The sequence below is a fragment of the Triturus cristatus genome, chromosome 9 (genome assembly GCF_964204655.1).
Source record: "Triturus cristatus chromosome 9, aTriCri1.1, whole genome shotgun sequence".
NCBI classification, from domain to species: domain Eukaryota; kingdom Metazoa; phylum Chordata; class Amphibia; order Caudata; family Salamandridae; genus Triturus; species Triturus cristatus.
The window spans coordinates 744,662,957-744,687,692 of NC_140592.1; positions in this window are offsets into that span (position 1 = coordinate 744,662,957).

Sequence of the window (24,736 nt, forward strand, 5' to 3'; positions counted from 1 at the left end):
CAGTAGCAGTGGACTGCATTACCCAGGCTCCTTTGCCACAGGAAGCGGACTCCGGCATCTCGCGCCCGAAGGCGCTACAAAACCTGCTCCACCCCCCGCGTCGCGGGACGCGCGCAGGCGGCGCCGGGAGAAGCCCGGGACAAGGGCGGGACCGTCTGTGGCCGTCCGAGGCCGACTGAGGCTGGGCCGGGCCATCCCTCTGATCAGGTCCTTCTGGGGCCCTACATGTGAGTAACGCTTTGAGTGATTTTGGAGTAAAAGAGGACAGACATTAATTCACTCTCCTGTGCCTACACCAGCGGACTTGCAATCGTTGCTGGGACAATTTGTCTGAAATTTGTAAATAGAGGTGTAGAGGCCCTGTACGCCATCATCTTGTTTTAGCTTGTGTGGTATAGTGACAGTGTGATAGCGGGGGGGTGAACTAAACAGACCAAGATAGTGGCATAAGCAGTGATTTGTAAAAGGGGGAAGTATGGCAGGTAAAACACTGACACGCTCGGTGAGAGCGAAGCGTAATATGGCTGAGGCCTCTCTGACACATAAAGAGGACACTAGCTCTGTATTTCCCGTTATCATGCAGCCCACTGCCATTGATCGCATGTTAAAAAGAGCGTTAGGGGTCGTGTCAAGTGAAATTGAGCGCACTGAGCGGCGCTTGTCTTTAACCCCTGACTTTGACCCCATCTTAACAATACAAGACCAAGAGCAGGAAGTCATGTTAATATCACCCCCCAACTCCTCAGGAATTAGTGAAAAGGACATATCATGTGCCCAATTGATTCCCATTAGTAACAAGGAGGAACGAGGCCCCACCAAACGTGTTACTATAAATAAAAAGAAGAAATGCGTTCAAAGAAAGCGCAAGAATATAAGTTGTGTAACTATGCACACCAACTCACCCAGAAGAAACTTTACTGGGGTTGACCGAGCTATACAGACCCCTTCTCAAGTAGATCCTCCAATTTGGATAAATAAGATTATGTCAGACCTACAGGCCCAGCTAGAAACACTGGTAATTAACCAGCTGAAGCCGGTGACAAGCAGGCTGGACAAAATCTTAAGTGAATTAAAGAATAGAGTGACAAAAGACAGTGTAATAGGTCCTTTAAGTAACCCCATTAGTACCCTAGAGTCTAACCCAGTAACTCAAATGCCGAATAATTTTCGGGATAGCAGGAATGCACAAATAATATCTGCACAAATTCATAATGCACCGGTTCCCCATGAACACGTACCTAGCAAAGACACTTGTAGTGTGAGTGAATTGCGCCCCAATAACAGAGTAGGCAAACAGAAGCCGGATATACAGCCTCAACCCCCTGTTGGCCCCCCAAGTGACGCAGCTGCCCACGAAGATAGGTCCACCCCAATAGACAAGTGGCTCCCCACTATAAATCTCCCCCCGGAAGCGTGCGCGTTGGTTGTTGTTTTTGCTGGGGTCCCAGAATTAAAAGAGGCACAGAAAGAATCCCATCAGGAGTTAAAAAACAAACTCACTTTTTGGCTTAATCAAAATAGACCAATATCCAATAACCAGGATGGGGAAATCCTCCTGGTTAGACGAGTGAATTGGATAGGGAGCGGGCCAAAAAATATTGAGGGAAACTGTATTATTGCCAACTTCAGGGACAGGAGGGTGGTCGAGCACATTTTGAGTTATGGACCATCTGGACGCATGACAGCCATAAGGCCACTACCTTTGAGTTACTTTTATGCAAGTCAGCAGGTATTAAAAGAGGGACAATATAATGTAGGGAGAGGTGTGACGGGATGGAATTTTGGGGTAAATGGAGGTTTAAATTTGCCGCGTCAAACGACAGGCTCCTGGGAAGGAAGGCACCCACGCTGGGCAAATAGGTTTGCCCCATTAAGGTCACTAGAGGAGATTGACTGACTACCCAACTCCCATTCATGCCTAGAACAGGTTGACACAGAACAGAATACACCCGATCAGGCACACCCGATAGAAGGAATCTCTCCCCGACATGGCTTGATCAATCAAATTGGGCAGACATCACCAGGGGGAGGTGGGTGTAGGACTCTATCAAACACTGTAGGGGCCCCAGACCCTCTGGTGGGGGGTTGTGCACATATACCCTCAGGGACATGCACCACAGCCATGGAACTAAGATACCAGGACAGTGATATGCATAAACCACCCTATAGAAAGAAAGGGGGTTGGGTTAATTCCACTCAAGAAATGGTAGCGGTAGGGCCCGTTACTGCGGAGAAAGAGGGCCTGAAAATTATTTCATGGAACATAGCAGGGATTGCAGGGAAATTCCATAACAAGGAATGGCGACAGTATATGGCCCATTTCCAGATCATTTGCCTACAAGAAACCTGGGCTCTGGATAACATCCATCTTCATATGGCGGGTTATAAATGTTTTTTTACGCAGGCCCAAAATACCCCCTCAGGTAGGGCTAAGGGTGGTTTGATTACATATATTGATTTAAATATAGAAGGTAAATGGTCCAAGGTGGACTGGTTTGCATGGAACATTCAGGCCCTGAGATTTAGCAATAAAAGGTTGGGTCTTGTTTTGTTCAATGTGTATAATGCCACCCTTTCGGAAAGTGATTTTACCACTATGAGGGAACTGGATGTTAGACTGAAACTTGAACTTGCTCCCATCCATGGGGTTGTGGCACCCCGGATACTAGTCATGGGGGACCTGAACTGTCATTTATGCCCAGGGTTGTTCCCGATCAGTATTAATTGGTCAAAATGCCCCGTAGAAAAAGGCCCCCACCTTAGCCACTCCTTAAGGAGTATTGAATGGGGTAAGTTGATTCACTCCTACGACCTCGAGCACACAGTGGATATGATGCCCTTGGGTCCGGATGGAAGACTCCCCCCTACTTTTAAAGGGAGAGGGTGCTCGTCTTACATAGACTACATTTTAGTTTCAAGAGGTCTAAAAAATCAGATCATAAAAGTAGAAATAGAGTGGTGCCCGTTCAGCGACCATAACCCTTTGGTTATGGAGCTCCTGCATCTGGGTAAGCAAAAGACTAAGCCAGTGGATGGTATTACTGAAAGTGTAACGGCCCAGGGCAGAAGACTTAAGTGGGCAAAAATAGATGGGGCTAGATTTTACAAATCCCTGATGGATAGAGGCAAGTCTCTTATTGACGAGTCCCTAGATCCCTTGGTGACAGAGGCTTGCCTTATAAAAGTGTTTGGACAAATAACGAGTCTGGTCGATGAGTTATTGTCTGTCAAGGCCCCCAAGAAAACTTACTCTAACGCACCAAAATGGTTTGACAGGGGTTGTACACTCGCATTAAAAAACTTAAAAATGGCCCTTAGTTGCACACCAAGGGATCAAGCAGAAGTTAAAACATGCAGGTCCATATACAGGAAGGAGTTAAAAAGACGGAAAGTCACTCTGCAGGGGGAAGCATGGGCGGCCCTGAGGGAGGCTTCTGAAAATAGGGACATCACAGAATTTTGGAGACTAATAAACTCCCCTTGTTTTCAAGATAATAACGCCCCGGAGGTCGCATCAAACATTCTCCCAGAACAGTGGATTGCTCACTTCGAGGGTTTGTATAATCACGGGGAGGTGGATTCTCCAAAAGAGAGGGAGACGCATCTAGTGTGCAATCAGGTTGTATTTTCCCTGCAAGAGATTAGAATGGGCATTGAGGGACTCACCAAAAATAAAGCTCCGGGCCCAGATGGGATCCCCCCAGACCTGTTTCTGAGTCAAGTGGATCTTTGGGCGCCTATCATTACTCGAGTATTAAATGCAACTATAATAGTCGGTTTACCACGGTCTTGGTCAACGGCCATCATAGTACCTATTTTTAAAAAGGGCAATAAAGATGACCCCCAATGTTACCGCCCCATTTCTTTGATAGACGTTACTGCTAAAATCCTGGGAAGAGTGATTCTGAACCGATTGACCGAGTGGGCTGAGGATAAAAATATCATTTCAGACGCTCAGTATGGTTTTCGGACTGGCAGGTCTACCAGCGACCAATGCCTGAACCTATACATGCTGATAGCAAAATATACCAAAACCAGCAATGAAACTATGTATTTGGGGTTCATGGACTTGGCCGCTGCGTTTGACCACGTTAACAGGAATAAGTTATGGGTAATGATAACCCAACTCGGAATCGACCCTGGGATAATCCACATATTGAGGGAACTGCATAGAGAAACCTCTGCACGGGTACGTTATAACAAAGATGGGGGACTGACAGAATCTTTTAGCTGCACAAGTGGGGTGAGGCAGGGATATATTTTAGCTCCTTTTTTGTTCTCGTTGTATATTAACAGCTTGGAACAATCCCTTATTAATTTAAATGTAGATTGCCCAAGGGTAGGCTCACGCAACATCCCAGTGTTATTGTACGCAGATGATGCGGTGCTTCTGGCACGGACCCAGAAAAGCTTGCAGATTCTCATTGATGGGTTCGTCAAATTTATGGAGGCAATAGACTTGTCTGTCAATTTAAAAAAATCATATGTAATGACAGCAGGCAATAAGCCACGGACTGGTTTCACCTACAGAATTGGCTCCCATATTCTCGAAAGGGTGCAAACATTCTCTTATCTAGGGGTGCTCTTTGACGAGTCTTTAAAATTTACACCCCTCATACAAGAAAGATCTGGGAAATTGGTGGCATCCTTTGGTGCAATTTCTGGTTACGGGAGAAAAGTCGGCCGTTGGGCCCCAGAACAAACTATGAATTTGTACGGCTCAATGTGTTGCCCAAAAACTATGTATGGCTCAGAAGTATGGGGATTTACAAATTTGGGCGGCTTGCAAATTGAAGAAAATAAAATATTTCGTTCAATATTGAAAGTCCCCAACTGCACACCAGCCTTCATTGTCCATAAAGAACTTGGAAGACCCTACCTAGAGGACTTGATCAATCTTCGACCAATCCTAGCCTGGATCAGAATTTGGTCGAACCCTGATGCTGCATTGAGCAGGCTGATCATACAAGACTGTTTGGGCAGAGACAAACATTTGAAAATCCCATGGATCCATTATGTAAAGACTACTCTAGAAAGTTTGGGTCACCAAGAATTGTATTTAAATCCTTTACTGATCAATGCCCAGGATAAGTTTAAATTAAAGAGAATCTTTTTGGAATCAAGAGCATTGGCCAGGAGTAGTCAAGAAAGAAGTAAACCCACTGTGAGCATATATAGTAGGCTTGAAACCACCGTTGGGATGGAATCGTACCTTTGTGTTCTTTTTAATGCTCAAGAGAGGTTTTTAATGTCACGTTTTAGGCTCAATTTTTTACCATATTTATTAGCTGAACCAGCAGGTTTTAGTAAATCAATTGAGCAGAAGGGTGCCTGCGGCTGCGACAATAAGTCTCCGCAGGACACCCTTCATTTTGTACTCTTATGTCCCCTTTATACCATCCCTAGACGCAGATTTTAAAAAAAAGATATTTTGAAAAAGGCAAGATTTACTCGAGCCACGGAGGCATTGACCTTTTTACAAAGGGCTAGCGACCCGTTAACATTATGTGCGGTGATTAGCTTCTTGAAATTTGCACTTAGACTCAGAGTTTCTAGAGGCCGGTATTAATTATGTAGACTGTAGACCTGCTAAATTGTCGGACCCAGGAAGTAACCCACGAGGAGTGTATGGGAACAATGAACTATTTGTATGCACATAGAATCATTCAATGTTCTGTATATTGATTTAATATTGTCTTAACTGTATATATGTGTACTCTTTTATGATGATTTTTAACCATCGAATAAAGAACAATTGAATTGAATTGAGTGCAGCTTGATCCTTTTCGAACGAAATGTAGCGGACTTGCCGTTTCATAGTATTTGACCAGGCCTTTTGTGGGATATCAGGTAGAGACAAACTATCAGTTTCAATATTTAGGGTCCCCAGTGCTTTGCCCAACTTGATATGGCAGGGGGAGTCCTCCTCTCTAAAGATTATTGCCAGATGATGCTTCAGAATGTTATTCGAGGCTTTGAGGACCCTGATGTATTACTTAATTAGGTCCCCCTGAAGGGACAATTCAGGTCGGCAGAGCCGGAATTCCAATCGTAGCCTGGTATTCCTTGCATGCCTAGGTGCTTGTAACACAGACTTGTGGGCTTTGACCTGAGCGGCTGCTATTGATTTGTCTAAAGCACCCAGGAATGCCAGGTGGCCATAGTTAATAGCCAATATTAATTTTGCCTTTAGCACCCTTAGCATGGGATCTGCTGTCGGGCTGGACAGGCATTGGCTTAGGCGCCTCAATGTTAGGATTATGGAGTTGGTTTTGGTAATTAGATGTTTTTTATGTCTTGCTGGAAGATCCCTCTCGAAAAGCCAAACCCCAAGATAATTATAAGCTGCTGTTGTCCCAATTTGGTGTTCTCCCAGTTTCCAAGTAGCTTGTTTTTTGTGGGGATATCTACCAAATATCATTGTCTTCGTTTTGCTCTGGTTGACTGTCAAGCAATTTTCCTTGTTATACATTCCCAGCTCCTTTAAAGCTCTTTGAAGACCCACCCTGGTGTGATCCAACACTACTGTGTCATCAGCGTACTGGAGGATTGCCAGTCTCACCTTGCCTAGTCTCGGGGGAACTAGACTGGCCTCTTTCAGGGCGCTCCCCATGTCTGCTGTATAAAGATTAAATAATAGTGGGGCCGGGACGCAACCCTGCTATTGATGATAAGGCTGTGGGGCTTATCTTGACTTTAACCCAGGTCCCCTCATAAAGAGCTATGATTGTTTTCAAAAGCTTTGATGGAATTCCCCAGGCTGTCAGTTTTCCCCAAAGTCTGCCCCTATCAACTCTGTCAAATGCTGTGCTATAATCTATGAAACAGCAAAACAGCGGTGGGTGCCAGTCTTTGACAGCTTGCTTGGAGAGGTAGGCCAGTGCCATGATATTGTCCATTTAAAAAAAAAAAAAAATTTGCAGTTCAGAAATCCATATAAAGTCTTTTATTTCAAAATTGTCTTTGTTTCATAAACGTTTTTTTTTCTTCATATTGTCCATTGTTGAGCTGTTTGCCCTGAAGCCGGTCTGATGGAGTGGTAAGATTTCGTTGTTATTTGCCCAAGCCTCCAGCTCTCTCTGTAGTAATTTCACATAGGCTTTGGCTTCTACATGAAGCAGGGCCACTAGCCTATAGTTGGCAGGGTTGGAGTAATCACCTTTTTTATGGATGGGGAAAAGAACAGCTCATTTCCATGATTGTGGTATTATTGCTGTTGAGTAAGCATGGTTGTATAGAGGGGTAAGAGTTGAGGCAAAAAATGCTTGAGCTGATTTTAATACCAGGGCTGGAGTGCCAGTAGGTACTGGAGCCCCATCGTTTCGCATTATTATGATCACCCTTGTTGTCTCTGGTTCTGAGAAGCCGTTTCTCTCAATCGTCTTTAATCCTGCTTCCTGTTTGCTCTTGGAAAGGGGTTCCGTGTAATTACTTGTTTCCGAGAACTTCTTGGGAAGGGCATACTCGACAGCTGGTAGTCCTCTGGTGTATAGTCCCTTTACATACGCTTCCCACTCGTTACTTGTGATATTGTTCTCCTTGCTCCTAGACTGGGAGTTCAAGCAGTTTATGTATCTCCATAATTTGGCATTGTTCTTTTCCTGTATCAGGGCAAATACTGTGAGCCATTTCTGTTCCATTTCCTTTCTTTTAAACTCGCCTACTTTTTTCCTGTGGGCTGATCTCAATGTGGCTATGGGAACCTCTCCTGGCATTGTTCCTCTTTTCTTTTTGGCTCCAAGTGCCTTCATGAGAGCGCATTTGCTTTGACTCAGGCACTTCGGTGCTCGTGACTTCTTTGGGGAGGAGACCTTGTTGGAGAAAAACTTTTTGCAGTGATTTTTGCCCAGATTCTGCCAAATATCATCTGTCAGATCTTACCAATGACCTATCACCGTCGGATGGGCCTCCCACAACCTGCGAGCTTGCCACGTTAATGCCCACTCCTGAATTTTAATTCCGAGTTTAGTTGACCATTTTATTCTTTTAAGTGCTCTAAAGTGTGCGTCTTCTGTGGGTTCGCCTATTACTTTCTGGAGTTCTGCAGACTATACTCCCAGGTTGAATGTTGCACATAGAGGCCTATGATCACTTTCCCCTCTGTCGTCGACCGTGTAATCATTCAACTTAATAGCCAATTTCTCATTGGTTAGAATATAGTCCATGGTGGATATGTTCCTAAATGACGGTTTGGGACACCACGTAGGTGAGCATAGTTTCTTTATGTAGTGAGTTGAATTAAGTTTGAAAAATTTCAGAAGAGACAGCAGTGGGCTTGCCTTGTGCCCTTTATTTTGCTTGCCTGAGGCCCCTTCCAGTCCTCTCAAGTTGAAGTCACCGTCAATGATTACATTATAGTGCTCATATTTGGTTAATATTTCTTCCATTGTGTTGATGAGTGATTCCATGCTAGCTAGTGTCAGTGTGGGATTGATATAACAGTTTATTATTTGGCAGGCTAAACGGCTGGCGACTTGCCCTTATCCCGGCAATTGTCATAGCTTGCAGATCTGGAGCATTTACTCTTATTTCTGTGATTTTAAGTTTACGGGCATGACTTATAAAGATCGAGAGGCCCCCAGAGGGACGTCCAAAGATGGGTTTTTTGTGGCATTTACCCGATGTTCATCGAAGCCTGCTATGGGGGTTGATGTCATTGTCCATGTTTCTTGGCAGCATATAATATCCCCATTTTGCAAGGAAATCCAGCACTTCCTTATTCCCTGCATTTTTACTTAGCCATGCAATATTCCATGAGATGAGAGTTAATTCTTGATGGAAGTCAATGTTAGGTGGTTGATGTTGATCTTCTCGCCCCCCATTTTCCTTCCTGCACTGCCCAAAATTTGTCTTTGGCTAGGGATACTGTTGCCAGTGATCCAATTTTATAGCCTGCTTGGATTGACCCATTAACACTCTTCACAGATTATCTCTATGGGAGATGGAGATGTTTATTGGTGTACATGGGCGTTCTAAAGCGGTTTCCCCCCGTTTTCTGTAGTGGTTTGTGCCCTTTAAAATTTTGTGAGGTATGAGGATGGATGGATATTTTGGTTGAATGGGTTCTGTTACATCTGTGGCCCAGCTTTCTAGTTGTTGAGCTTCGCCAAGGACTAACCGTTGGAGAGATTGTTCACTAAATCCCAAGAAAGTTGAGTCTCCATGACTATCTCCATGTGTCCTTTTGAACTTTACTCACTCCGTATTTTCCGAAGTGATCTGGGACAAGGACGTAACATGTCCAAAAAGTCGAAGGATGTTAGTTCTATTTAGGATGTCATAAGGGCCTTCCAAATGATATCTGGGGGTGAGCACCGCCTCATATATTGTGGGAGTTTCCTTGGGGTGTTGTATTTGCGTGGTCCCCCCAGAGCTCTGGCTACTTGGTCCCAGGATTGGGGAGGACTTGTTGGGAATTCGCCACTGTTGTTCACCATCAATCCTATTTTTATTTCCCGCCAGCATTCTTTTTGCTTCTGCTCCGTCGAGGAAAGTATTGTATACTCCTTCAGGCCTTTGTAATCCTCCGGTCTCAGTGGATCATGAGGCCTTATTTGTGTGCAGGCGTCCTCCTTTCCCAGGCTGTCCCTGTATGTTACCGCCTGGCCCGTGTTTGATGTTAGCCCTGTTGGTTGTTGGGCCGCCTGAGCCCTACTTTGTTGCGTTGGACCATCTCTTTTTTCGGCATTGTCTTTCTCTTCCGGGATTCCCCGGTTCCTATTCTGCTGTTTAAAATTAAAGATTGGGTAAAGTGGCATTAAGTTGCTTTTCCCCTCAGGTCTGTGACTATTCAGCATTACCGGCAAGATTGATCTTCTTTTCAATTTCGATCTCTTCAGCTGTTTTTTCAGCTTTTTCTATGCCCTCCTTGATAAGAGGGCTTCTGAACTTGCTCCTACTACCCCCTCAGTGGTCATCTTCAGCTCTTCTGCTTCCTTTGTGTCTGGACTTACCGGAATTTCCTTAGTGTCGCTCCTGGTCGGAGATGCCAGGATCTTTGCGCTCCTGCTCTCATTCTCGTGGACATTTGATTCAGGGCTCGTAACTAGGCTGTGTTCTCCTTTGAGTGCCATTAAGTATTTGCCCCTTGCCATCGGTTCAAGGGTTTCAGGTGTCTTAAGTGAGTCTCCCTTGCTCTTGGCTAAAGCTATTCCCCCAATATTTCCGGCATCTCTGCCCACTTTTCTATTATATCGGCAAATGAGCTTGAGGGGGCTATCCTGGCCTGATTGTGAATAATTATTGCCTCCAATTTTGCCAGCTTATTGCCCTGGTTTGCTAGGCATTGGCCCATTGATTGTAAAAGATCAACTTGGACCTCCATTTTTGTTGATTGCCAAATCAGACCCTTGGCTCTTAACTTTTGTGCTTCACTGATGGTTTTCAAATGGGGGATATCTTCTTGATCTTCTTGGCCTATTAATAGCCTCCCCCCCACTCGTCTTTTGCCTCTTCCCCTTTCCCAATAAATTTTGGGGTGAGATCCAAAGTCTTTTCTATTGTTAGTTCTAATTTTTGTAGAAAGGAATCGGTGAGGTCTCCTGTCTCGGGTGAATCGGGTTAACGGCAGCCAGTAGATGAGGTAGTTTTGACTGATGGGGGGGAGGGGGGTTTGAGCTGAATCTTTGCCCTCCTTGTCCTCTCCTATGTCCATGTCCTGATGCCAATAAATCAGGGCTTCAATCTGTGAGAGGCTGTTTGCCACTCCAGTTAGCTTCCTGTCAAGGTCTGCGGATTCTGTGTGCTGCGGGTGCCCCCGGGGCTCAGTGTCATTGATCCTTTCAGAGCAGAGTTTACTAATCTACCCTTCATTTACCACTTTATGCTCGCTAAGAGGGGGCTGGACCAGACCTTTCTGTTCCCGTTCATCGTGTTTAAGGTCCCACTCATTGGAAAACAGCCAGATTCCTTGTCCTAAAATTGAGTTTCTGGTGGGGGTAAGGGATGGTTCGATGTGCTCCTGGCTGGGCTCCTGTGCTTCGGGGTTAGGCACTATGGTCTCATCGACCCTTTCAAAGGACTTGTCCAGGGATTTTGGGCTACCTGGTGCTTGGAAATAATGAGTGATGAGCCCCTATTGTGGAGGATGTTGAGGAGAGCTCACTATTTTCTGCTCCGACTCCTGCTTTTGGATCTGGGCCGTACTTCTTGTGACCCTTGTTGTGGGACGTTTGTGTGTGCTTTCATTTGACTCCATCCTCTTTTGACAATTCGGTTTCCCTTTGAACATTTTTCTTCCACTCTGAGTAGAGAGGATGTTGGGAATTTGTCACCCTTTATATTGCTCTCTTCCTTATGTGCTCCTTGCACCCACAAGCTTCACAAGACTCCCCCTACTGGCCCTTCTGGCCCTTCGGGTGAGACTAAGATCACCGAGTTTTGCTGAAATTGATGCAACTTGCTTGTGGGTTGTGTGTTTCACTTGTTTTGATTGCTTGGGCTGTCAAGGGCCACTCTCTTGGGGTAGCTGGGCTCCCTGAAACTTTCCGCTGCGATGGTGACTGAGGCTCAGAGCAGCACCAACAACACAGTAGATGTGCTTGAGGATTGCACCTTTTTAGCCAGCAACATGCAAGTCCCCTTCCTCCTGAGCTTTTCAATAAACGGCCATGATGGTCTTAAGCCCGCAGATATTAAGAGCCTTTTATGATGTTTTTAAAGTTTTTTGCAGTTTTACAGTTAGAACAATATGTTGTTAAAGTAGCCACAGCTTGCTGAGTTGGGCCACAGTGCTGTGCCAAGGAGCAGCACTGTTTGCCACAAGGGGAATCATACTGGAATGCCGTGGAATTAAATACATGAATTTAGTTAGCAGACTCTTACGGCAAGCCGACGGAGATTCTAAATAAGACGAGTATAACGAGATCAATAGTATCCACAATGGGTTTTTTACTTTAATAATTCTGTTGTTTCAAGTTTAAAGTTGCTAATGCAAGTGTTTTTAAACTTAAATTTTATTGACAAGTGATGTGGATTTTATTCAGAACAACAAGGTTTCAGTTTATGTAATATTTATTTATTTGTTCTAGGGGGGGGGGGTTGTAATGATTTTAAGTAATCAAACAATAAAAATGAACTTGAACTTGAACACAAGGGGAACTTGAGTTCCCCCCAGCGGCCACCCTCCATTGGCACACACGTTGGCACACGTTGGCACACGTTAGCACACATGGCCACTCTCCACACTCACCAGGTGTCAAAGGCAGGACGTCTCCCAGGTCTCCCAGGACGTCTCCCAGCACCGGGCACCGAGCTCCGCATATGGCTTCGAAATGGGACCCAGAGCGGCTAAAGTGGCAAGGTAGCAAAGCGGCTGGGCTCCCACACCTTTCCAGTCCGGACCAGCTCCTCGCGAGCGCTGCAGTGTTTGAGGGGCCGAAATGCCCCCTTTGCTCCGCTCGCTTACCGGCTGTGCGCTGCATGGTTCAGCTCAATGAAAATGCGGCCAAACAGAATTGAGCTGCGGTCGGTTTGCCCTTCGTCTGTCCCCCCTCCGATAGTGAGCCTGATACGACTTGGGGGGGGGGGGGTGTCTGCCGTAAATCGTGAATTATGGATCGTGAGCTTATCTGCAGCAGTCCCGGCGTCTCGGCTGTTCTCTGCTCTTCCAGCTCTCCCAGCTCACTCGTGGCATAAGCGGAACCAGCCCAATGTATTAAAGCCCTTGTACTCCTGGGCAGCCTCTTGAAGTACGGTTTCTATGCTGCTCTTCACATTGTCTTCCCTGCCCCTTCGTCTCTTAATTCCATTCAGGCTCCTTCCTAGGATCTTCACATTCCTTACCTCCTTGCTACCTACTTCCTAGCCTTTTTTTTTCTGTCTCATAACCAGGGCCACTGGAATTATGCTGCAGGAGAGGGCCAAATTATGCAGCACGTTGAGTCATTTATGCGGCAAGAAAATGGTAATTTGTGCTATAATGTAGCACACTTTGTAAGTATTACTTCAAATTTTCACAATTTTATAAATTAGTTACACTGTCTAGGCATTAGTTGCATCTCATCAGTACTAGTTTAATGCTCAAATATAGCCATAAGCATCAGAAAGGTGATCAATCCAGCTTTAAAGGTCCTTCCTTGGCGCAGCAAGACGTGTCGCTGCACTTTCAGTAACTTTGGAGCTCGAAAAAAATGCTTTTGTTAAAATTTGCAGATAATGGATTATAAGGCAATTGTGGTGAACCTATAATTATATGAAAACCGCCACGGACACACAATTACATAATTCCAGTGGTCCTGGTCATAACTTACATACAGTGCTTAACTTGTGCCGGTGGTTTCCAGTACTCTGCCCAGCACTTAAATTTCAACACTGGCATTTATGACAGTCTGCCAAATGGTGGCGCTGTTTGTCTAATTTAGAGATGTGCACAACAACAGTTGGTAAATTAATTAAGTATACATTAAAAATGACTAATACCTGCTCCCCAAGCCATTCCTATGGCGTTTGGGGCCTGGAATAGTCTGAATTGTCACACTTGTGAAAGTGTGATGGCTAGTAGATGTGTTGGTACTGTCATTGGCAGTGACAATGGTCGGTACAATCTGCATTGGCCTCCTGTCAAAGGACTTGGCAGTTTTTTGTGTGCAAATTAGCCACTGCTGCCATCCATTTTTATTTTCGTTCTTCCACTCTCCCTCAATTCCATTTTCACTTTCTTTTTCCACCATTTGACTATCCCTCTATCCTTTCGCCTTCTTTCCATTTCTCTCTTTGCATCTTTTTCAACACCTCCTTTGTCTTCCCTTTTTAGGTCTTTCATTAGCCATGATCTTTTGATTTTACTGAAATGATATGTATAATATATTTGCTTAGAGGGGCTTTCAGCCACCTCTCTTCATCTATTGGGCTGTTGTAGTGCTATTCACATTCTACTTTCGCCCACTGCAGCATACTGCATGGGGCAGTGGGTCAGACTACTTTAGGCACTGGTTTACATTATTTTGAGTGACTGCATTTTGCTATCTCACAATGAGCACATCTGTACACAAGGCAGTTCCCTTCAGTGCCAGAGCTTTTATTTTTACTTTATAATTAATTTAGTGTTTCCTTTGTGTTTAGAGACTAAGGTGGAACCTGGGCACTTTATAACTGATGTGAGCTCGGGCCCCATGCCATGTTTCATCAGTTACTGCCTCCAGCCAATGCTGTTGTCCTGCCAATCGTCGACGGCTGTACTACCTCCCCAGTGAGGGTAAAGGCCCCCCCATTATTATTTTTTTACATCAGGCTGCTTGGAAAGACCTTCCCGAATAGTCTGATTCCCCCCCCTGAAATGACGATCAGCACGTAAGAGATGCTGACATCATTACAGGAAAGTGAAAGTAATAAGAGCCCCCAAGCACTGATTCCTTTGGGAGGAGTATCATTGAATGGGGAGAATCTGCCCTTGCTACCTCTTCCCAGTGGATTCCTGCCTGGGCTTGGGAATCGCTACAGGAGAGCAATCCCCAAGCAGGGATATACCCGCTGGCCACCAGGGATGTGGGAGTGGCCCCTTAAGCAAGGGCTTGTACTTTCACAGCACATTTAATTGCCCCAGTATTTCTGCCCCCCTTGGGGGTCTGGTGAGAGTAATTACCCTTGATATGCCCCCAGGGGGAGGGGCAGAATGCCCACTAGAAACCAAAGAAAGATTTTATTTTTAAATGTAGGGATGGGTGGGACTGCTCAATATGTGCATGGCAGTGCCCCCACTCATAGAAAATGGGGCATCATTCTTTCTGCCCCCATGGGGGCAGATGGGGTAATTACTCCCATCTTCCCCCCGAGGGGGGGGAAAGACCCATAGACACCAGGGAAAGCATATTTTTCAAAAACATAGGGGTGTGGTCTGCCCACCCCAACTAAATGAGGCATCAGTCTTTCGGCCTTTCTGTCTCCATGGGACCGATGGGGGTAATTATTCCCATCTGCCCCTTGGGGCAGAATGCCCACTAAGCACTAGGGAAATATTTGTTTTATATAATGGTAGGGGCTGTCCAATATTAGCATGCCCCGCCCCCAACTAAATGGAGCATCATTCTTTCTGTCCACCCCCGGGGGTATCTAGTGGGTTTTGCTCCCCAGGCGGATAGAGAGAGAGAGACTGATGCCCCTTTTAATTGGGGTGGGGGCATGGCCATGCCCATTGGAGGCAGCCCTCACCCATATATTTTAAAATAAATTTGCTTTCCCTGTAATCTAGGGGGTTTTCTGCACCCTCACACAGGGAGCAGAAAGAGTAATGCCCCATTTTGTTTGGTAGGGGCAAGGCCATGCACTATTGGGCAGCCCCACCACTAAATGTGCTAGGGAGCACAAGCCCAGTATGGGTATGGCCATGCTTGTACCCCCAAAAAATAGGGCAACAGTTTATCCGCCCCTGAGGGGGCAGATGGGGTAATTACCTCAAACCTGCCCCCTATGGGGGGGTAAAAAGCCCACTAGCCACCAGGAAAAGATTTTCTTTTTTAAATATAGGGGTAGGTGTTGACCAATATGGGTATGGCCATGCCCCCATCCCAATTAAATGGGGCATTAGTCTTTCTGGCCCCCCAGGGTGGTGGTTGTGGTTCATTACTCCAGATTCCAGATCAACCTTCCAGGGAAACCTACCAACCGCAGACATTTGTGAAAACTAGACAACCTGGGGATTCCAGGGTGGTAAGCCTTGCATGGATCCTACGAGGTTTTCTTACCCACAATGCCCTGCAAACCTCAAACTTTGCCTTAAATCATCCATTTTCCTTACATTTTTGTGATGGAAACTTCCAGAATCTGCAGGATTCATAAAATTCCTAACACCCAGTTGTAATGTTGTAGCTGGGCCGGGCACTAGGACCGGCAACAGGGATCGGAAAGTGGGAGGGGAATGGAAAAGTAAAAGGGAGGAGTCAGGGGTTAGAATGAAGCAGGGAATGAAAGAGTGAGGACGCTGTGAAAATAAAGCTCCCACTGAATACATACATAGTGTTGTCTGTGTGCTGATTGTGACACTACAGCTGGCGACGAGTGTGGTCGTGAACCATCGCTGCTCTTACCTGGTGCAGTAGTATCCTGTGGAACTGTACCGTGCTGCGACCTTGGGCGTCCACTCCAGTTGCGTTGTGCCCCTGCTGTGTCAGCCGTCCTGCCGTACGCTCCATTGACTAGGAGCTGTGGATGTGTGCCGCGACCCGGGAGCCCACCCCAGTCGCGTGTGTAGCCTGCTATGTAGGTGGTTGCTGCGACCCGGGAGCCCACCCCGGTCGAGTAGGATCCGGGCTGCGTAGCGCCCGATGTGCTGGTCATCCCAAGAGTGCCGGTGGAGTTGCGTGACGAAGAGTCCTGGGCCCGTTGACTGATCTGCTGCGCCGGTAAATCTCAGCGCCTGCCTGCTTACGTGCTAAAGTACCGGCGCGTATGAATGCCCGCCTGCTCCCGTGTTGTGGAGCCTTTGTTTCTGGCTGCACTCTCGCGAGGAGCGAGATCTCACTGGCGGCCATTTTGGAATCAGCCACCTCAGCCAATCCCCTTCTAGGATTGCCCGGCGGCCATATTTAAGTCAGGCAAGTGCCGAGAAAGCATCTAACGACCCCTACAAACGCTGTAAACACATGTTGTGGACTGTTATTTATGGCTCTCAGTCAATGACACTGCCAAGGGCATCCTATACATATTCTGCAGTGGAATTTCTGGCCATTCTAAACTGGAGGAGGGAACCGTAAGTTTTCCTTGCTGCAGGCCTTTTTAAGTAATCAATGATAATAGTGGAAAGTATACCTTAAGTGACTGCTGCATTCCTGAGTCTACTTATTGCGAATTGTGCATCATACTACCTCAAGTGCTGCCATTGTCTACATTACTGCTATTGCGCTGTGAGAGTCCCAGTGTATAGACCCGTTCTGACAAACCCTCCACTCAATTACACTGCCCATGTTAAGGCATCATGTCTGGGTCCCCAACATCCAGACAGCGTCACACTTCCGCTGGCGCCAGTAATAGGCCGGAGTCCCGTACGTCTACATCAAAGACTAGAGGCCATGATCTTGGCATGCTTGGAGTCCTGTTTCTACATCCACCGGAACCCCTAGTCCTCATATCTGGGGGAGGCATGGGTCTTCGCTGGCAGGAATGGTTAGAGGACTTTGAAGATTTCATGAAAGGGTCCCATGTGACTGAGGAGGATCAGCAACTGATTGCACTACGCAATTTAATTGGGAAAGATGTTGGGCAGATCTTAAAGGAACTGCCGACTGATGCTGCGTCGTCCTACACTAATTTGCGTGACGCTGTAAATCAAAAATTTCTACACAAAAGAAACATCGACTATGAAAGATACACCTTCAATCTGGCATCCCAAGAGAAAGATGAATCCATGAGCACATTCATCACGCGCCTCAGACGTTTGGCCCGTTACTGTGAATTTGACACTTTCACGACAGAAGACGCCCTTCACCTGCAAATCATAGAAGGATGCCAGTCCCAGTCTTTACGTAGACGTCTATTGAAGAAAAGCTACTCCCTTGATGAAATTGAAGAAATGACGCGGGTACATGATCAAGCGGAAGAACATGCAAAGCGAATGGAAGCTGGAAGAGCCGAAAAACGAGAACAGGCATTTAGGCTCCAATCTCGCAATACTGACAGGTGTTCCCCTGCAAAACAACGGTCATCGAGACCCAAAGTGCAGTCTCATCATATAAGCCGTCGTCGTCGTAGCCACAGTCGGACTGACAAACGTCAAGAACGCCACCTCAAATGCTATCACTGTGGATATGATTTCCCTCACATGGAACCTTGCCCTGCATTAGGCCAAAGATGTAGGAAGTGTGGCTGGGATAATCATTTTGAAAACGTCTGCAGAGCACCTCGCAAAGACTCTCACAGAGATACTTACAGACAATCCAGACAATCCACCGTTCGCCATCATGCCAAGGCAGTGCAAGACCGCAGAGATTCTTCTACTGGCTCTTCAAGGTCCAGCCGTCAGTCTCATGGCACATACAACTCACATCGATCACTATCTCGTGAGTCGAGGTCGCTGTCCCCAGTATCTCAAGACAGTGATGAATATGTCTGCATGGTCGCGGATCCTAACCAACTGAAGAAATACCCACGACTACATCTTCAAATGGACACTCACATGGCCAAGTTCGTACTGGATAGTGGGGCATCTCTCAACTATATTTCCGTGGCAGAATACAATCAAATGGACCAACAACCACGCCTTCACAAAACTGCTGTGCGGGTCTACACAGGGATGTCAAAGGAACACCTTCCATGTTTAGGACAATTTCAGACTAATCTCACATACAAGGACAGGACTAATCCCGCCCGCATTGATGTTATTGACAGTCCTGAAGCAGATTGTCTCCTCAGTTTGCCCACGGCGGAATGACTGCGACTAGTAGAAATACTATATCGAGTTGATGATGAACCTGATATAGCTCACAAATTTCCAAAATTATTTAATGGACTTGGAAAAATGGCTCATTGTCAAGTTCGACTGCACATAAATGAACGGGTGACACCCATTGTACAACATCACAGGAAAATGTAATTTCACCTTCAACAGTCCGTGGAAGAAGAGCTGCAGGATCTTCTCAGGGCGGACATCATTGAGAGAACATCAGGACCCACTCCCTGGGTCTCTCCAGTGGTCATAGTACCGAAAAAGGGCTCACTGGGCAAAGTGCGTCTCTGCGTAGATATGAGAGCACCCAACACCGCCATTGAAAGAGAGAGACACCCGGGACCTCACATCAGCGACATGATTGTGTCACTCAATGGAGCGCAAATATTCTCCAAACTAGACCTCAACAAGGGTTATCACCAGCTGGAACTTCACGAAAAATCAAGATACATCACCACGTTCTCGACTCACCAAGGCCTGTTCAGATATAAAAGGCTCAGCTCTGGGGTCTCATCTGCCGCTGAAATCTTTCAAGAGGGCATCAGGAAAGTAATACATCATATCCCTAACGCTCTAAACTACAGTGATGATATTCTTGTATATGGAGCAACAATGCAAGAACACGACAAGGTGCTAGACCGAGTTTGTCATGCCCTACTGGATGCCAACCTCACATTAAATAAAGACAAGTGCGAATTTCACAAATCTACCTTAAAGCTCTTTGGGCACATTTTTTCAGGTGCAGGTATCAGACCGGATCAGGAAAAGATTGCAACCTTAAACGATACTCCCAGACCGAGAGACGCTGGGGATGTGCGCTCGTTTCTAGGAATGGCAAGCTACTGTGCACGGTATATCAAGGATTACGCCACCATCAGTTATCCGCTGAGAAAACTGACCAAACAGGGTCACCCATTCTAATGGACCACAAGATGTGATCAAGCCTTCCACGCGATCAAAGCTTCCGTGGAATCAGCCAACAAACTCGCTTATTTCAATCCTCGGCGAAAAACTGAAATCACTGTGGATGCAAGTCCCGTGGGACTTGGAGCCATATTAGCTCAATATGACAGGGAGGGTGATCAACGATACATCATAGCCTATGCAAGTCGGAGTCTCACGGACACAGAGAAAGCGTACTCCCAGCCCAAAAAGGAAAGCTTGGTGGTAGTATGGGCCTGTGAACATTTCCACATCTTCATTTATGGAAAACATTTCACGCTTATCACGGACCACCAGGCCCTGTTAACTATTTTTGGAAATCCCCGAGCCAAAATGCCACACAGAATAGAGCGGTGGGGCATCCGCCTTCAAGAGTATACATATACTATCGTCCACAAACCTGGGAAAGCGGCAAATCCAGCTGACTATATGTCGAGGCATCCTAAAGCAACATCCAGATCAAATCCATCACTAGCGGAGGAGTACATTCACTTTGTAGTGGCCCAAGCCAAACCGCCGGCAGTCCCTCTGGAGGCCATCCTGGACGCCACCAATGAGGATGTCACCTTACAAAATGTGAAGCAGCGCATCCAGACAAATAGCTGGAGACACCTAGAAGAATCCGGACAAAATGAACAGGTTGACAGTCAGGAACTGTCCTCCTTTAGACATGTGAAGGATGACCTGTCCATCACATCCAATGGTCTTCTACTACGAGACAAACGGATCATCATTCCGAAACAACTGCACCAAGGAGTCATCAACTTAGCGCATGAAGGGCACAGAGGTATCGTAGCCACTAAGAGAGCGCAGCGGGAGCGAGTCTGGTTCCCTGCACTAGACCAGATGGTTGAACTCACCCTGAAAGGCTGCCCGCAGTGTCAGCTAGTAAGTCGAGAGGATCCACCTGCGCCTCTACAAATGTCAGAATTGCCAGACGGCGTCTGGCAACATGTTGCGTTAGATTTATTTGGCCCATTGCAATCTGGCAAGTATATCCTGGTCATCATGGACGAGTACTCACGTTTCCCCATTGCACATCTCACAGCGTCAACCAAAGCTGCCACCACTATACCTGTGTTGGATGAGGTCTTTGCAGCATGGGGCATACCGAAAGTAGTGAAAACAGACAATGGCCCACCGTTCAGTGGGCAAGACTTTGCTGCTTTTGCCAACCACTTGAATTTCAGACACAGGAAGATCACCCCCCTGTGGCCACAGGCAAATGGAATGGTAGAAATATTTATGGCCACTCTAAAGAAAACCATCCAGCAAGCAGAACTTTCAAAGTGTGATGTTCAAGTGGCTTTAAATGAGGTGTTACGAGCCTATCGAACCACACCTCATACCACCACAGGTAAATGTCCCGCAACCTTAATGTTGGATCGCACAGTGCGCACTAGAATACCGGCCTGGGAAGACAGTGCTAGTGGTATTCATTAAGACTCTGATCACGAAGAATTAATAGCACGAGACTGACTGGAAAAGGAGAAAATGAAAGAATACGCCAACAGTCGGAGAAAAGCTGCGCAGTCATCCATCCAGGAAGGAGACTGGGTGCTGGTGCGGCAAAAACAACAGAGAAAAGCAGACTGTCGATATCATCCTTGCCCGCTGTTAGTAACAAAACAAAAAGGGACCATGATCACGGCCGAGTCAGAAGACAAAAGGATCACTAGGAATGTGGCGCACTTCCAGAAATGCACGCCCACTCTCCGAGATGCACTGACCGTGCCTAACAATGCTTTGACAGGGAACGCACCTGAGTTAGCCAGTGATCATCGGACTCCCACTTCTCCTGGTGAAAGTGGACAGGAAACTCAGGAAGTAGCTCACCAGCCGCAGCGAACTCATCGAAGACCCGTTCGCCTCATTGAAGAACTGTAACTATGTTGTTTTCCTTATGGTTTACTCTGACATGCATGGACACCTCTGAAATGTTTCTAGTTGTTTAAGAAGGGGGAGATGTAATGTTGTAGCTGGGCCGGGCACTAGGACTGGCACCAGGGATCTAAAAGTGGGAGGGGAATGGAAAAGTGAAAGGGAGGAGTCAGGGGTTAGAACAAAACAGGGAATGAAAGAGTGAGAACGTTGTGAAAATAAAGCTCTAACTGAATACATACATAGTGTTGTCTGTGTGCTGATTGCGACATTACACCAGTATTGCCCTGCTTGTGCCAATTTAAAAATGCTGTACTACTAACTAACTAACTACTAACAAAGAAACACACGTGGATTGGAATTACTGTAGTTACAATTGTTAAAAACTGTTAGTGCAACAGAGTAGGGCACTGCAAATGCAGAGCACTCTTTCTTTGCCTCACCTCTAATCACTTTACCTCTTTTCTCTCTACATGTCACCTCACTTTCTACCCTTCACCCCTTCCTCTACCTTTCTCTGTGTTCAACTAGCATCTTTACATGACATTTCTTTCTATGTTTCTCTTTTTGGTTATTTCTTCTAATTCCTCTCTCTTTCTACCATACCGCTCTGCCTGACCCTTTTGTGTACACCTTCTTCTCCATACATCTAGCTCTCTCTACCTCACTCTAAAACCTTACCTCTCTCTCAACCTATTTTTTTTTACATACCTTGTCTCTCTGTGTTTCTCTCACAAAAGCACTTCTCTACATTTCTACCTCTGTCTGTCTGCATCTACCTCCCTCTAACTCCCAGCAGACCATGGTATGCAGCGCTCATTTGCTGAGTTGTTTTCTAAGTTCATGTTTCAAACATATTGCATTCAATTATTTATTTCATGAATGCTTTAAAGTTGAATGCTTTATGGTGTTTTTTCCTCTGATTCATTATATTTTTTTAAGTGATGGCAGAGTGCACTCCAAACCAGGGTGCTTGTCTTAAAAAGCACTGTACTTTCGCTGTGCCAGTTACTATATGTGTAATTGTTTCTCTGATTCTTTTTCCCCTTCCACCCTTTCAGTGTTCACACATACAAAATAATTTCCTGAAGAGAGGTCATGAATGGTCTGAGAAGCTGACAAAACATCACTGGGCATATTTACAAGGCCCCTGCACCACCGGAGCATCACTTTCTTCGACACTTTGGTGGCGTACAATGCCGAGCCATATTTACAAGGACACGCAAAGCCACTCTGCATGTCTTTTCATGGCCTTGTAAATATGGCCCCCTTTCACACATTACTCTCTGTGACAGGGGCATTCCATTGGTGCTGCTGTGGGTGTTCCCACACAACACCTACGGATCCTGACACATTCCCAGATTTACAAGGTTACGTAAACCTGGGAATGCGTCAGATTCTAACGCTTCCCCAGGGGCGGCCTTAAAGTGGAGCAACCAGGAGAAATACCTTTATTTCCCTTTGTTTTTTGCTCTTTATATGTGTGCTGCATTCTGCAGCAGCCATTACAAAAAATGGGGTAACCCAATAGTCAAGGACCTGGGTGTAATTCAATACAAAAAACAATGGTCCTGGACCTTTATTGCCAGAAGGGGCTATAGGCCCTTACTCAGTGATATCATCAACTTAATTAAGAGCTAAAGAGAAGATTTGGTAGCTCTCAGTATTAAATACAAAATTCAGCATAAACAGAAAAATGCAACAAACCAAAATCATAATCACCATACATTTATTCTATATATTCTTTTACTTTTGACACGTATTGTCGTCAAGGTTGCTCCAGAGGGAACATGCATGTAGCAAGAGTGCTAAAGGGTGAGTGAGTGAAGGAAAAGAGAATTCAGAACGTAGTGACATAGGGAAATTTAACAAAATTCAAAGGTGGACTGGTTATCAATCACCGTCCTGTAGAGCCTGGTCACGTTTGACCAGGCTCGACCTTGACGACAATAAGTGTCAAAAGTAAAAGAATATATAGAATAAATGTATGGTGATTATGATTTTGGTTTGTTGCATTTTTCTGTTTATGTATGAATTTTGTATTTAATACTGAGAGCTACCAAATCTTCTCTTTAGCTCTTAATTAAGTGAATGATATCACTGAGTAAGGGCCTATAGCCCCTTCTGGCAATAAAGGTCCAGGACCATTGTTTTTTGTATTGCATTCTGCAGCAAACATAGAAAGGAGGAAATCACCATCAATGATTGTTTTTGTGCAGCAAGGTATCCCTTCCTGCAAAAAAAACATTCATCCCTGCAACGCAGGCACTCTTGCATCAAGGGTGCCTGCGTTGGCCCTAGGCAGCCAATTGTGCGCCAGCGCAGAGGAAAGCTCAGGGCTGGGTCGTATTGCTGTAAATACGACCCATACTTGCACTTTCCTAATGACGCAGCACGATGCAGCAAGAGGGCACGCAGCACCGTGCTGCGTCATGTTCTAGTAGCTATGCCCCCACATGTTCAACTGTAAAGCAGTCACTATCCATGAAATATAACTTAATTTGGAAGTATGAAGGTGGACATCCAGGTACATGGAAGTGGGAACATGTATGGGAGAAGCAGGCCACTCCTTTCCTATACACTATTGTGGTGCATTACTACTGCCCCAATTAACAACTGTATCTATATTACTCCAATTCCCCTGGTTCTGTTTCATCTCCTGCAGGTGTGTGCACAAAGAGCTTGGGCGCCCCTGTTCTAAGGTGATTTTGGTGTCATTGCATAAATGAGCCACTTCTGTAAAGATCTCAGCGCTGCGCATGCGCTCTGTGTTGGAGGGGCTGGGGAGAGCAGCGTTTGTGATGGAACTAGCCTGGATGCCTTTTTCCAGTTTTCAGGTTTCACTGAGCACTTATTTCCTGTCCTTCTCCTTTTGCTTCGCCCTCTAACAGGTTCACCTACATCCCAAGCTTTACCGTGTATAAACAGCATAGTTAACATGTATTAATGCTTGGTGAAAATAACAAACTGTTGTTTAGGGGCCAAACATGCATTAACTAAACATAAATATGTGGCATTTCAGGAGAAAACACTGTTTTTGCTGGGGGGGGATTGAATTTAAGGAAACTGGAAAGCTGATATTTTATAAACAACTCTTGTATTTCAGAATTATATTTAAAACTAATACTAGAGGGATACTCCATGCAGAGTTTGGGAGGCTTTTTGCTGCTGATTTTGTTTTTTTAGTATCACTTACTGAAAGAGCTGTTGATTCATGATTTATATGCAGCTATTTTTTCATCTATTTGGGAAAAACCTTCTACGATATCACGAATGCTGTCTGAGTCCTGAACTGTAAGAATGGGGCAACCTGTCTGCTCTCGGATCCTGTTGGCTCTATGCACCTGAAGAGTAGCATCCCTCTGTGGGCCTGTTGGATTTGCCAAGCACTGCTGCTGATGGCATGGTATTGTTAGATTTCTAAATCTATAGAATTGTCCACCCCACCCTTTAAAGGGGTTCTCCAATTGTAAGTGGAAGGGGTACAATGGAAAAAATGATCAAAGATGTGACATACATTTTGATCATTTATAGAGC